The sequence below is a fragment of the Bos taurus genome, chromosome 24 (genome assembly GCF_002263795.3).
Source record: "Bos taurus isolate L1 Dominette 01449 registration number 42190680 breed Hereford chromosome 24, ARS-UCD2.0, whole genome shotgun sequence".
In the NCBI taxonomy this organism is placed as follows: domain Eukaryota; kingdom Metazoa; phylum Chordata; class Mammalia; order Artiodactyla; family Bovidae; genus Bos; species Bos taurus.
The window spans coordinates 8387606-8402850 of record NC_037351.1 but is presented as its reverse complement, the minus strand read 5'-3'; the positions used below and the strand labels follow the sequence as shown (position 1 = coordinate 8402850).

The window sequence follows — 15245 nt, the reverse complement described above, 5'->3', positions numbered from 1 at the left end:
ATAAAATCATTTGAAAATATTAACTCCCTAACTTTCAAATGCTGTTTTCATGCTATTTATTAATATAAGAATACAGTGACTGTTTTTTCTGCCCTCTCCTCTGAAAAAAACTTTGGACATTCCATGCTGTTAATTCAACTAGAAAAAAAATTTTTTTTTTGTGGTCTGCCATCACCCATTCATCAGAACACTTCCTGACAGCTGCATCATGTCTCTGGAAGGTCACTCCATTTGTTTTTTTTTCCCCCAGGCCAAGGGCCAGAGAGCTCTTTCTGGGGGCCCAGGAGTCTGCAGCTCACAGTTCTTGCCTACACGACTGAAATCAAAGGTTCTGACAAACGGTTTCTGTATCTTGATTTCTATACCCAAGTGGTTTATTACATATTCTTTTTTCTTTGGGGACACAGTCTAATAAAGATCAGACTGAACCAATGATGCTTCCTATTGTTCCTGTCATCTGCATTATAATCTTTCTTTAAATCTTTTGCAGATAGATTCTTTTTGTTTGCCAAATTTTCTGTTACTGCTGCAAGTTATGCAAATTGCTATTAAACATTAAACACACTGGTGGGTGATGAAGGGGTGAGTGTTTCTCCTTTTATTATGCACAGTAAAATTTCAAATAGGTTGTGTAGAAGCATTGGATTACGGTGCTGAGTTAGGGAACAGTCAAACGATTTCCTTTCGGATCGCTCACTTGTGATCCACGGAGGGTGTTGTGGTATTGGTTTTGATAAAACTTCACAACCAATGGGAATCTTCTTCGAGTTAGTGTGGAGTGGCCTTAATGCTGGAAATAATCCTGTTGGCCTGGACCCCAGAGCTATACAGATGAGAAAAGGATGCAGGGAATTCTCCTGTTTACACATGTGTCTGTAACACTGAGCCGCCGGAGCAGCCCAGCCAGCCCAGAGGGTAAGATGCTTAATAACCTTGTGGCTTTTTATTTAATTTTTATATTTTCCTGCTGGGGCAGAACCTGTGTTGTTTTCAGAGCAAAGAAAAAGACAGTTGCTTATAAGATCCAAAACAAAACTATCATAGGTCTGGAAAACAGAGGGAATGGATGTTTCTTCTTAAAGTGGACGTGATTTCTTCCCTCCCTCTTCTATTTCCCACATTGGTATTATTTCTCCTGGCAGCTTGTCATACATTTCCAGTTTTGTAAAAAAAAAAAAAAAACTGTATACTAACAAAACTCAGGTAAGATTTTTCAACTCTAAATTTAGACAGTAAGATATGTTGACAATAAGACCTTGTCTTGTAGTTCCAAATGAATGAGTTAGCCAATGTGTTTGAAGTAGTTTATATTCTTAGAGTAAAAATAAAGTAGAATTTCTATGAAAATCCTCCTATGTATGCCTCGTGCATTTAGAGTTATTTTCATTTTGCTGGTCTGTGTCCTGAATTCCTGTCACTGTTAGCAGAAAAGTATACTTTAAACTTAGCATTAATATTGATTTCTCTATGTAAGTTACCTGGGTAGTGTGGAGAAGAGACATAAAATAATACAATCCTATATAAAATAAAAGGAAATGGATATTTAGAGAAATTCATTACAGAACTGAAGAAATCATAGCCTCTGAGAAGTATTTGCTTATGTTTTCTGCAAAGATAAATTATGAAATGAAGGTTGAGTGAGCAAAGCTGTTAAATAGAAATAAAAAGGAGATATTCTTTTAAACAATATAATTATAAATGTGTAACATAGCTTTGAAATGCACGGTGATATTTCTTGATATTCTTGCTTACAGGAGCACTAGCTTTCCTATTTTCTACAATCATCTGAGTACACGTTTGCTAATATTTTTGTGGGATAGAGTATTGTTACAACTTTTGATTAAATATTTTGTGGTTAATCATTTTATTGTCAAATATCCTCACATATAAATTAGTTTCTAATTCTGACTTTTCTCCATAGTTTTACAGAAGCATTAGATTAGAAAGGAGTTTTGAAAACCTAGTGATACAACAGTTGTATAAGTTTTGTGTAATTTTGCAATATTGATTTAATATCGATGTGTATTTGAGTATTTGGAAAAATGTTTTATATGAATTGCATTTCCCCCAAAACTTTAAAAAGTAGCTTCCTTGTGAGATAACATCATTCAGTGGGAGCTCTTTTGAAGCTTTCATGTGTTTTCATTGGATTCAGTATTTCTTTGACACAGGGACATAGCTTGTGGTGCCTCACTATGGGTGTAGCCTTGAAATTTATGATTTTACAGACACCTTGAAAGAAAAGTCTGGATGCCTGAGTTGAAGTTTAAAAAATCAGTGGAATTTCCACAGTGATAAGAGAACAGACTATGTAGGATTTTAATACCTTTAAACCATGAAATTTTTGCACTTTGTTTTATCTCCCTGGATATGTTCCAGTGTCTCCTAGTTTATAGTCTATGGGAACTTGAATAGAATTTGTATCCTCCTGTTGTGTGAAAATTGTATAAACCTTCATTACATTGAATTGGTTCAGAGTACTTTTCAGGTCTACTGTATCCTTCTACTTTTCTATTTTTCTTTCTATTAATTTTCGAGCATTTGATACTGAAACTCCAATTAAACATCTTATCTACTTAAATGATTGTAATATATAGGGGAACTACATGTAACTTTGTTCTGTATTTTCCAAGTCTCCTGTAAATCTGCTATCATACTTTCATAATCTAAAAAAGAAAAAAAATCAGTGGAACTTGAATAGTAGCTAACAACCCAAAAGACTCTTCTATAATGTAGAAGTGGTTGAAGCAAAGTGTTTTAAGACAAAAATTAATATAGAGCCAGCTAGGCTAGGGATGAGTAGCCCATCATCCCAGTAGCCCATCTGCTCCCATCTCACTGGAGCAAAAAAAAAATATACCTTGTGAGTAGTAGACACTGTGCTCATTAGAAAGAAAGACAGAGCTATGGAGCATCTTACAACTCACACATTAATTTTGTCCTTATATAGTATACAGAGATGGCAATTACAAATTTCTGAAGATGCAAATTTCTTCTACTCATCCTCTTCTTCCTTCTTCATCATCTTATTCTTCTTAACCGTAAGCTTCTTCTTCATCGTTGAAATATTTTCAACATGTAAGGGGGCTTCTGTGTGCAAGGTAATTACATACGTATCTAGAATTTTGACAGCTATGCAATCAAATGAACTTCATTTTACACAGTATCTTCATGTTATACATAAAGGAATCTGATGTTCAAAAATGTTAGATGATTTCTTTAAAGCCACAGATATGATAAGAGAAACAGGATTCCAAACAATGTCTTTCTGGCTCCAGAGCTCTTCCACTCTGCTGCACTGGTATTTTAGGAATGTAAATCTGGCAGGAGTTAGCGAGATGGTTGGGAGTGGGCTTCGGGGTAAGCGAGCCCCGGGAGTGGGTGGTAAGACCACAGGCAGATCAATTCCAGCAACTGTAGACCAAGCCAATCACATTCCCCTCAGGTGGCCCCCTCTCGCCCTTGGAATAGAACGAAGAAAATAAGCAGTCTTCACATTTAAGTTGGCTGTTCTCGTATTCAGCTCTTTTGTTTGTCTCTGTTATTTTCTTGAATGTTGTATTCATACTCAAAGGAGATATATTTTGATTTCTCAAAGGAAATTTCATCTCTGATTTTCATCTAATATTACTTATTCACAAATGAAATAAATGAAGTGACTGGAAATGAAATGACATTGGGAACACACTGCCATTCCTTTTTTTAAAATGTGGGCTATGAATGAATGCCTAGTGACCCCATCTTCTTAAAATTATGGAGATACAATTATTACCAAAGAAAATTATCCTGTAAGTTTTATTTCAGTGGGTGAAGAGCATATATAAAATTTATGCTGCTAATAGATTATGTTGAGAAGAGTGTACAGGTAGTAAAAATAATAGAACCTATGAACAACACTTTCCCCTTCAAATAGCCAAACCTTAAACGTATTATTTTGCTTTTCCTCTAAAGAGCACGGAACTAGTCTCTTCAATAGCATTCATTTTCTTCTTCTCTATTTTTAAGTATTTTTAGTGAAATAAAATTATAAAAGTTCCTTATGTTATAATAATGAGTTTTGGATATATATGTATAATTTCTATGATATCATTTTAGAAATGTACTATTTTAGAAGCTTGCTATCACTTAAGTAGGATTTATTGAAGTAATATCTTTTGCCAAGCATCCAAAGAGATAAAGATAGTTGAAATGTAAAGATTCACCCTTTTAAACTTTTCATTGTTGAAATTATTTGTCATTTCAAATGCTTTGGTCACTGGCTTTATGATATTATAATTATTCAATTAAATTAACTAGATCTAGGCTGACTTCCAAGATTCTTTCCCAGAGAGGGGATTTTGTATAGCCCCATCCTCTGTGGCCTTATCGATTATAGATGCTCATCTGTGATCAAGTGTGAATTGAGAATTTGGTAACTAAAAAAAAGAAATAGATATTTTATTGGAGAAAATCAGACCATCAAAGAGAAGATGGGTTGGGCTCAAGGCCATTTGACTGAAATCATAGCTTTGCAGAGGATTATTCTTCTTTCTGTATGTGTTATTACCTGTGTGATTTATAATCAATGACATTTGCCAAGAATTGCTGTTAGGTGTAACAAAGATATACAGATATTTGAAATTAAAGTTCTGATAGAAGCATTTTTTTGGTATGTGAAGACAGAGATATCCTTAGTATTGGGTAGGAAAAATATGCTCATTGCAGAACTTACAAATAGTATTTTATCCTAATGCTTGCTTTTAATTTGTAGAATTAAAGTTTCAAAAAAAACAGAAGTGAGTCTGTCAGCCACTGACTCATGAACATATGTTTCTAAGATGCAGGAACCATTTAGAAATGTAACAGGGGGTAAAGTGACAATATTTCAGTAAAGAGGAGCCTGAAACAACTTTAGTTTTTATGGAAATAGTTCTGAGGGTTTTTCACAGAGTCTTTCATTTCCTCCCTTAGTGAATTTAGGATTATGACGGCATTATGTCAAAAGTTGAATTTCTGATGGCTGCCAAAGTTCTAATGGCTTTATTATTCAGTGTAGATTCATAGATTCCTTTCTTCTGTTTGCTCATCATCTGAAAGAGGTAAAAACATAACTCACATATTGTAAGTGCTCGGGGGATAGTAACCCTTTGTAGTAAAGACGAGGGGTGGCAGAGGAAGCACCAGACAACCCCTGGAGTTTAACATAGTTCTGGAAGATTCTATTCGTAAGCTGTTCCTAGGTAGAAGCTTGAGTAATTGCAGCTGTTGTGTAAGGGTTCAGGTGTGCTTCATTCCATCTTTTTAAAATAATCTTAAAAAAATATTTATTTATTTTTGGCTGCACTGGGTCTTCATTGCTATGCGTGGACTTTCTCTAGTTGCGGCAGGCAGGGGCCACTCTCTGGTTGCAGTGGGCTTCTCATTTGCAGTGGCATCTTGTTGCAGAGCACAGGCTGTAAAGCGTGGGCTCAGTAGATGTGGTGCGCGGGTTCAGTTGCTCCATGGGATCTTCCCTGGCCAGGGGCCGAAGTGTCTCCTGCATTGCAAGGCAGACTCTTATCCACTGGACCACCCTTCATTTCATCCTTAGTTCAGGATCTCCTGGAGGTTAAACTAACAGCAGAACTGAGTCAGGCCAAAACCAGACAGCATAGAGCTGCTCTCATCTCATTCTCAGATGCTGCCCAGGCTTCTCTGTTTTTTTTAACAATGACAAAGATTAAGTTATAAAACTTATGATTGTGTGGACTGAAAACACTGATTGTGGCAACTATGACTTAATAAATGGATCTAAGGATGTTGACCCTGTATGAATCTACTTACCGGCTTCTGAAGCTTGGATCAAAGTGAAAGTGAAGTTGCTCAGTCGTGTCCGACTCTTTGTGACGCCATGGACTGTAGCCCGCCAGGCTCCTCTCTTCATGAGATTTTCCAGGCAAGAATACTGGAGTGGGTTGCCATTTCCTTCTCCACGGTATCTTCCCAACACAGGGATTGAACCCAGGTCTCCTGCATTGCAGGCAGACTTTACCGTCTGAGCCACAAGGGAAGCTTGGATGTGGGACTACAATAAATTTGACCTATTAGCACAGCTTGATGGGAAACACTCCAGTATTCATGGAACTATAAGCAGGACCACTCTCTTACATGTGCAGTGTGAAAAAAAGAGGAATCGGAGATGATCTCTTGGCTTGATCCAAGAAGCTGGAATAATAAAATGTTTGCTGATAGAGGGAGGCCAGGAGGAAGAGTAGTTTAGAGGGTGGTGGTTAAGAATTTGTTTTTTGGATATGTGAAATTTGAGATGTCAATTAAATATTGAAATGCTGATGTTGTCAGCTGGATACATGAATCAAGAGCTGAAAGAAGATCTCAGGATGGAGAAATAATTGTGGTACACATCAGGAAGTAGGTAGATTTGAAGGAAAAGGACTGGATGCATTCAATTACACTGATTGCCACTGGGGAAGAGGAAAGAGTATGAAGACTCAACACTGGAGCACTTACACCTCAGGAGTGTGCGATGGGACAGACTTGCTAAAGTGGAATAAGAAGCAGCAATCAGAAAGATGAGGCTTCCCAGGTGACTCAATGGTAATGAATCTACCTGCCAATGCAGGAGATTGGGTTCGATCCCTGAGTTGGGAAGCTCCCCTGGAGGAGGAAATGACAACCCACTCCAGTATTCTTGCCTGAAAAATGCCATGGTCAGAGGAGCTTTGTGGGCTATAGTCCATGGGGCCACAAAGAGTTAGGCATGACTGAGCACATACCATCAGTAAGGTAGAAAACCATGAGAAACGGGTTTTCTAGAAGCCAAGTAAATGAGTGATCTGGAAAGTTGGAATGGCCAGTTTATACAAATGCTACTAATTGGTCAAGTAAGACAGGAATTTCAAGCCTGGAATTAAACATGAATTAGATTTAGCAATGTGGAAGTCATTGTTTTTGTAGAGATATAGGCTTGCATATTGTTGAAGCTGAAGTTCCAAATTTGACCACCTGATGCGAAGAACTGACTCATTGGAAAAGACCGTGATGCTGGGAAAGATGGAAGGCAGGAGAAGGGGACGACAGAGGATGAGATGGTTGGATGGCATCACTGATGTTATCACCAACTCATGTTGATGGACATGAGTTTGAGCCAGCTCTGGGAGTTGGTGATAGGGAAGCTTGACGTCTTGTAGTCCATCAGGTTACAAAGAGTCGAACATGACCGAGCAACTGAACAACAGGCATTAGTTCTTTCATCTGGATTTCCACTATTGATAAAATGCAGTTTCTAAGCATATATTTGTAAATACCATTGTTATTAATTATGAAAACTTGAAGTATAGGTTTAAAACCTCTGTAAGATAGAAAAATATTGCCAAAAGGCACAGAACATATTTTTTTATTAAAAAAATTGAAATGTAATTTTCTACTCCTATACAATTCTCTATGAAAAAGAAACCCCTTAGTTTTTTTTAGATATTTTAGAGTAGAACTGTCTAATTGGAATATATTCAAGCAACATATACAATTTAAAGTTACACTAAAAAGTCAGAAAATAAATATGGAAGTAACTTAATAGTATAGTTTACTTAACTCAATGAAAGTGACTTTGTTAGTTGTTCAGTCTTGTCCAACTCTTTGAGACCCCATGGACTTCAGATTACCAGGCTCTTCTGTCTATGGAATTCTACAGACATGAACACTGGAGTGGCTAGCCATTCCTTTTTCCAGGGGATCCTCCAGACTCAGGGATCAAACCTGTGTCTCCTGTATCATGGACAGAGCCACCAGGAAAGTTCCAATTTGCTAAATGTGGAAAATTCTGTAACTCATATGTTAAAATATTATTCTAAAATATAATCAATATAAAATTTTGAATGAGATATTTTACATTTTCGTTTGCTATGCCGTGCCTAATTTACACACACAGTACACCTCTGTTCAGATGACCCTCATTCCCTCATTTCAAGGGTTCATCAGGTCCGTCTGGCCAATGACTGCCATGTTGGAGAGTGCGGGCCCCAAAGTATAAACAAAGTGTTCCCATAGCAACCATAAGTCATATTTAGGCATTATATTTACGTCTGTGTTGTAAGTGAAGATGTGTCTTTGGGTGACCTTCTCAAGGAACAGGTTTACCTTAGGTTTTCTGATTCTGAACCCTGTATTCTCTGGGTTTCACTATACCATTCTGATGATGTTCCATAGCTCTATTTTTGTGATACTGAGAAGTATGTGACATATGGTGACCTGTGGAAATAACTGGTGCCAGTATGTTTTTTAAGAAAACCTAATTGGTATGAAGAGCAGGAAATGATAAAAAATGATGAAACACAGTTTCTAGGAATCCACACATTTCTTAGTTTTTTTCCCCTTCTTTTTATGAATTAAGCAAAAGATAAAAATCTTGGAGAGCAGAGAGAGAAAAAAAAAAAGTAAAAATAGAGTTTTTGAGGAAGTTTAAATTGTGGCATCATCACGATTACCTGGAAAAGAGTTGAAGAAAAATTTTTTTTATGATTGAAAGGTAAATATAAGCAAAGCAAGTTTAAAAAAAAAATGTTTGAGTTTAATCTGGTTTCAGCTCTTTGCAGTTTTCCTTGCATATGTCTTACATTTTCTATTTTAGGGGCTGGAATGCCAGATCTTTTGAGAAATATAAACACTGGTTATTAACTTCCTGTTATTTTGACATTTTTAATCTAAGTCCTTCCTTGCCTTTACTAAGGAAATAAGAAAACTAAGCACACAATAAAATAAACACATGAAAACTGATTCTGGATCAATTAGCAGTTGTGCTGAGAACTGTTTTATGGTTAAATTGTTTTTTTCTTTAGTGTTACCTGTTTTTACGCCAAAGGACCAAAAAAAAAAAAAAACAAACAGAATCATCGACCCTTAGAAAGATAATTGGAGAAGTTGAGAGACTCTATGTCTAAACAAATCACTAATACATTTTGGCTAAAATGGAGAAAGCATAGCCAGGGAAGAAGTTACACAATCTCATAGAATAACGAATCTTCAAATAAAAATCTAACATTTTTATATCTTTAAATAGTTCATGTCTTTTCTTTCTTAAGATTACATGTGTGCATCCTCACTCATTTACCACTTTTGGGGACCCCATGGGCTGTAGCCCACCAGGGTCCTCTGTCCACGGGATATTGGAGTGGGTTGCCATTTCCTCCTCCAGAAGATCTTCCTGACCCAGAGATCGAACTCACATCTCTTGCTTCTCCTACTTTGCAGGTGGTTTCTTTACCACTGATCCACTGCGTAAGCCCCTCTAAAATTACAGAACCTTACAAATGAAATGTTCTCAGTGAAATCAAGATTTTGGATATATTATTATAAGAGTAGCTTAAGTATTATACAACCACCATATCTATTTTTTGAGGCTAAGGTTTTTTCTCCCCAATGATATATCTGAAAACTGATTACTTGTTTTATACTAATTAAAATTTAAAGAATTAGAACAAAATGTAGGATTGATATTATTTTTTTCTTAGTAGAGTCCATAGATCTATAGGCTATAAATCTAGTGACAGTGACTAAGATAAGAAGTCAACGTTTTTTCTAAACGTCAACATCTTCTTAGCTGCTGTTCTGATAATTTGTGATGAAATCTATGCCTATATTAATACATCTCAGTTTGTTACATAAGAATGTTCAGTTTTGAGCAATTTCATTGCTCTCCTTTGCTTTTTCTATATTATTTCAGGGGCTTCCCTTGTAGCTCAGTCAGTAAAGAGTCTGGCTGCAATGCAGGAGAGCTTGGTTTGATGCCTGGGTCAGGAAGATCCCCTAGAGAAGGAAATGGCAACCCACTCCAGTCGCCTGGAGACTCCCATGGACAGAGGAGTCTTGCAGGCTGTGGTCCATGAGGTCACAAGAGTAGGACATGACTTAGTGACTAAATCACACATTATTTCAATTCAGTTTTTCTTAGAGTTAAAATACTCCTTAGCAAGAAAAAAACAATTGGTTTAACATCCTTAATACCATAAATAAATATAGTACTATAAATGCAAAGTTTTAATTATATACAAAATCAATTTTGCATGTTCCTTTTATATTTTTTCCATTCATGTCATAAGAGGTATAATATACTCTCTGCAGTTTATAATACTCCTATTCAGAGCCTTGTGATTTCAAACCAAATTAATCATGTGTTTTAAGAAAACAACACAATTGTGAAAGTAGAGAGGTCCATATTCACTAATAATTTTATTTTCTCAGCGTCTTCTGTAATCTTATTTGCACGGGCATACAATTCAAGGACTACATCTGACTTATAATTTGGAGCCGTCAGAGCCTTCACTGAACTCCTGCAGTTCTGCACTTTGAACATATTGCCATGGGTGGGTGGAGGCAGCTGGTTTCCTGTTTAAAATATTTTGAGAACTTTTGAAAGTTCAGTTCATTCTCAGCCCAAAGTTTCTTCATTTTCCATCAAGAAAGAAGAACCGAACACGTGTAAATATTTATATTTGGAAGATTAATCAGGAATATGTGATTAAACTCCAAGAACTGGGTTAGTCTGTGTTATAGTTTATGGAATTCTATTATTTCCAGTTCTTTCAACATGTTTAAAGTAATTAGTTTTGTTTGGTTCAAGACCTACTTTTTGTTATATTTAAAAAAGTGGAAGCATCTAGATCATTTGCTGCAAGTAAATCTTTGGAGACCAAAATTTAATATACTTGAATTTGACTTGAATTTCCATGAGGATATTTCACGTGTAATCAGAATGTAAGCTCCATGAGGATGGATATTTAAATCTATTTATTTACTGATACATCTTCAACCCTTGGAACAGTATGCCTGGAGCCTGGAGAAAATTCAGTAAATATTAGGTAAATGGATGGGCTTCCCTTGTGGCTCAGTAGGTAAAGAATCTGCCTGCAGTGCAAGAGACCTGTGTTTGATCCCTGGATTGGGAAGATCCCCTGGAGAAAGAAATGGCCACCCACTCCAGTATTCTTGCCTGGAGAATTCCAAGGACAGAGGAACCTGGCAAGCTATTTAGTCCACGGGGTCACAAAGAGTCGAATATGACTGAGCGACTAACAGTTCACTTAGGTGAGTGAATGCCTGAATATTCAAGGCTCAAAAGCTGAAAAATTATGTTGTTCTACTTTAGCAGCATGCATAAATAAGCAGACATTATTGCATAAGCATGTGTATGTTTTTAGTAAAACGATCCTCAAAATGTATTGTTTCACATTCATTTCCTGGTTTGTGTGTCTCATTTTGCCCTTGCTTCATATAAGTTGCAGAAATAATTTTAAAACCTTTAAATGAATGAAAATAAAAGTAAAAACAACTGGAGATAAACATGGTACTTGAGAAATCTTAAAATTACTATCATTAAATTAATTAAACAAGGAGGTCTGTAGATGAAGGGGTTCAAATGCCGTGGTGGCCTGTGGACGCAAAACAAAATCTAAGCCTATTAATACCTCAAGGTCACTGAATTGAAACAAGGACAACTAATCACAAACAGGCAACTTGGGGTAAACTACAGCTAATCAATCCTTATTTTGCTTCCACTTTTTCTTTATAAAAGACTCTCCTCAGCCTCCATCCGCGAAATCTTCTGGTTTTGTACTACCTGACTGAATTAAATTTTGCTCAAATAAAGTCCTAATACTTTTAATATGCCTCAGTTTATCTTTTAACACTATCTATTTACCACGTTTGTTTTTAATTATGTGTATTTTAGATTGTGTAATAATTTTCTGGTCACATTTAGAGCTGTTGGGAGAGTGTTCATTTTGGAACAGGGTGTGTCACGCTGAAAAAATACAAAAAACAAACAAAACCCTAACAGGACCAAAACTTCAGAAAGAAGTAGTGAGCAGCATCTTTCAGAGGAATTAGATTCTACCTACCTATTTTTTTAACCAAGAAAATTATTTGTAAACTTCAGTGAAGAACTTTCATAATGAACAGGCGTTTGCCTCAACACACTCAGCAGGTGGTGAAGCCCTGCTCAGGGGTGGTTATGCATCACACATGTGGCTTCTATCTGATGACAATGAAAATGGGACGACAAAATTTCCCAAAGTTTTTTTTTTTTCAGATCTACAATGTCATTAGAAGGAAAATTGAGGCAGAATTTACTCCCAATCTGCTTTAACAACCTAGAAAATAAAATCTCTAGTGTTAGTGTGTTTTGCTGTTATTCAGTTGCTAAATCCTGTCCAACTTATTGCGACCCCCTGGACCACAGCCCATCTGTCCTTCAGTATCTCCTGGAGTTTGCTCAGACTCATGTCCACTGAGTCTGTGAAGACATCCGACCATCTCATCCTCTGTCGCCTCTTCCCCTCCTGCCTTCAATCTCTCCCAAGAGTGTTTAGTTCTGCAATATTTTGGGGTGCTTACTGAGTGCAGGTTACTCTCTGGGTATGTATAAATTTAGTGATTTTTAGAGAGATTGTTTTGAAGAATTTTCTCCATTAGGAAGACTAAATGTATAAAAGTGTATAGAGCCCCATGAAAAGGTTCAGGAGAACAGTTTTTCTGTGTTGATATGATGCAGACTTTGAGAAAGGGGGAGTTTTGAAAGGAAGAGCCAAGGTGATTAAGTGATTGAAAGGTACAAGGCTTTTGGGAGAGATGACAGGTGAAGATCGTGGGTTTCATGGAGCATGAAGGACAGCCATCTGACTCTCACGGGTAGAGAGAGAAGCTGAATCAGATAATGAATGTGTGGATCTGGAAGCGACAAATATTAGACTGAGCATATTCACGTAAATAGATAAATGATTCAGTCACCAAATGTAGGTACCTTTTAAGGTTTCCACAATGGAATTAAATATAAGAGTCTCCTACTGACTTCAAATGAAAGTAAAACTCTCATGAGGTATAGGCAAAAATATGCTTATAGTATTAGATTTTCATCATCACATGATGAGTGCTTAATCTCTTATTCTTAAACACTCTAGTGTAGAAAATAAAGAAGATTGAAAAAGCTTAAGTCATGGTTGGGGTTTATAGAAAGGAAAAGAAGCTTTCCATATTTCTATTAGGAAGGTTCAGTATTTTAATGGGAAAATATAATTTCATTTAAAATAGATTCAAAATCCACATTACATTAACATGTCAAATAGTCTTTGTTCTACTTTATGAAAAGTATTATATTTTAAAATGTGTGTTGTGACAAAAATTTAAATGTTAACCAAAGCATTTATTTCAGAAAAAATTTTAAGTTCACTGAGCTTTATATTCATTTAGAAATGATGACTATATCTGATCACTGGACTATAGATGTTATAAAACATTAGAAAATAACTTTCATGTGGTGGTGAAGTTAAAATAATACAAGAGTTTTTAAAGAACATAATAAATAATTTGAATAGTCTCTCTACATGTTAGCATTACATATATGTAGAACCTGTTATGTCTTTCAGATGATGAGTGTTAACTGAGTAGGTTAATGTTTTGAATAAATTTGTCCCAGGTGGTACAGTGGTAAAGAGCCTGCCTGTCAATGCAGGAGACAAAAGAGACAGGGGTTCCATCCCTGGGTTGGGAAGATCTCCTGGAGGAGGAAATGGCAACCTACTCCAGTATTCTTGCCTGGGAAATCCTGTGGACAGGGGAGCCTGGTGGGCTACAGTCCATGGAGTGACAAAGAGTTGGACACGACAGAAATAACTTAGCACTTAGCACAAAATACAAAAAGGAAGAACATTAATATTAATGATTCATCAGGCTTTTTCTGCTTTTGTTTGCTACAGAATATTTGGGGAAATGCATTAAAGCAAAAAATAAAGCAAAAATTATGCATAATCTGCATAATTTTATATTTTAAAATTATGAAACATGCATATTTTAGTTCAAACTAGAACTGCATTTCTCATATAAGAAATATTCCTTCTGAAGAATTAACATATAGGAATTGAGCATTGACACCAGAGGAATTTATTTTAATAATCCAAGACTAAAAGCTTGGCTAGAATGAGAAGTGAAATCCAGCAAAGGAAACATGGAAATTCTGAAAAGGAGAGGAATAGAAAGGAGACCAGCAGATAAGACAGGTGTAGCTGTACAAAGGACTTTGCCTTTAATCCTAAGAATACAGCAAGTCCCCTACATATGAACCTTCAAATTGAAAACTTTCAAGATCCTTGTGTTCCTATGTCCAATCACTTCCGGTGTGAGTGAGATTGCAGCTTGCCCTCTGTCTCCTGTTGCTGACGTTCCTTCAGCTCCGTCATCTCCAACCTACTCTTTTTCCTCCAGTCAGTAACTCTTCTTATTTGTTCACTCGATGCCAGACCCTGGATGCCAGCTATTGTTTTGTATTATGGTACTTTTCAAGGTACTGTACTGTAAGAATAAATGTGTTTTCTTTTTTTTTTTTGCGTTTGTTTTGTATTATTTGTGCAACAAGCATTGTAAATATATTATAGTATAGTACTACATAGCCTATTGTGTTAGTTGGGTACCTAGGCTAACTGTTTTGGGCTTATAAACAAATTGGACTTTCAAACAAATGCACTCTCAGAACAGAACTCATTCATATGTAACGGGGCTTACTGTAATGGGAAAGCACTTACACAACACTCTAAATCAATTATACTTCAATAAAAAATAGCGGGAAAGCAATTGAAAGATTTTCAGCAAAGGTGAAATAATCAAATGGGAAATATAAAAGTATCTCTCTGGTTACTGAGTGGTGAACAGTGGTGAAAGGGAAACAGTCACAGATCTATTTCAGTAACCTAAGAGTGAGATGACTGTACTTGGACCAAGGGGGCTGAGATGGAGAAAAGTGAATATAGAGGTAAAACTTCTCAGAAAGTAAAATGAACAGGATGTGGTAATTGATTGAGTACAGGGGATGATGAACAATTAGTAAAGAAGTCTAAATTTTTGGTTTGTACAACTTAAGGGCTATTGGTGACGTTAACTAATAGGAAAAAATGGAGGAAAGCCAGAGTTAATCTTCTACAGAATAAGAAACATAAAGTTTTCTCTAACCTCCCTGAAACAGCAAAATTCACACTTTCCATTTCCACATAAATACACACACGTATACACACAAGAAATACACTTTTCATTTCCAACAAGCCTGAAGATTCCAGATTAGTGAAATATATTTGTTGTGGCACAATGGACATACATAAACATAATCACATGCATATGCATTTTGGCAGTTGTAAGCTCGTTTCTAATAGAATGAAAAGAGTAGCATTAGTCCAGAGAAGGCAATGGCACCCCACTCCAGTACTCTTGCCTGGAAAATCCCATGGACGCAG

At 36.3% G+C, this 15245-nt stretch overlaps 1 protein-coding gene across 2 annotated transcripts in view; it reads left to right on the top strand.

Annotated features, from left to right (window-relative positions):
• Window positions 1–626: 626 nt before the first annotated feature.
• Window positions 627–15245, top strand: part of CCDC102B (coiled-coil domain containing 102B) — a 282031-nt gene continuing 267412 nt past the window's right edge. For both annotated transcript variants that reach the window (XM_059881014.1, XM_015460067.3), the window contains exon 1: window positions 627–915. The gene's annotated coding sequence lies outside the window, so the exon portion shown is untranslated. The remainder of the gene's footprint in view (window positions 916–15245) is intronic.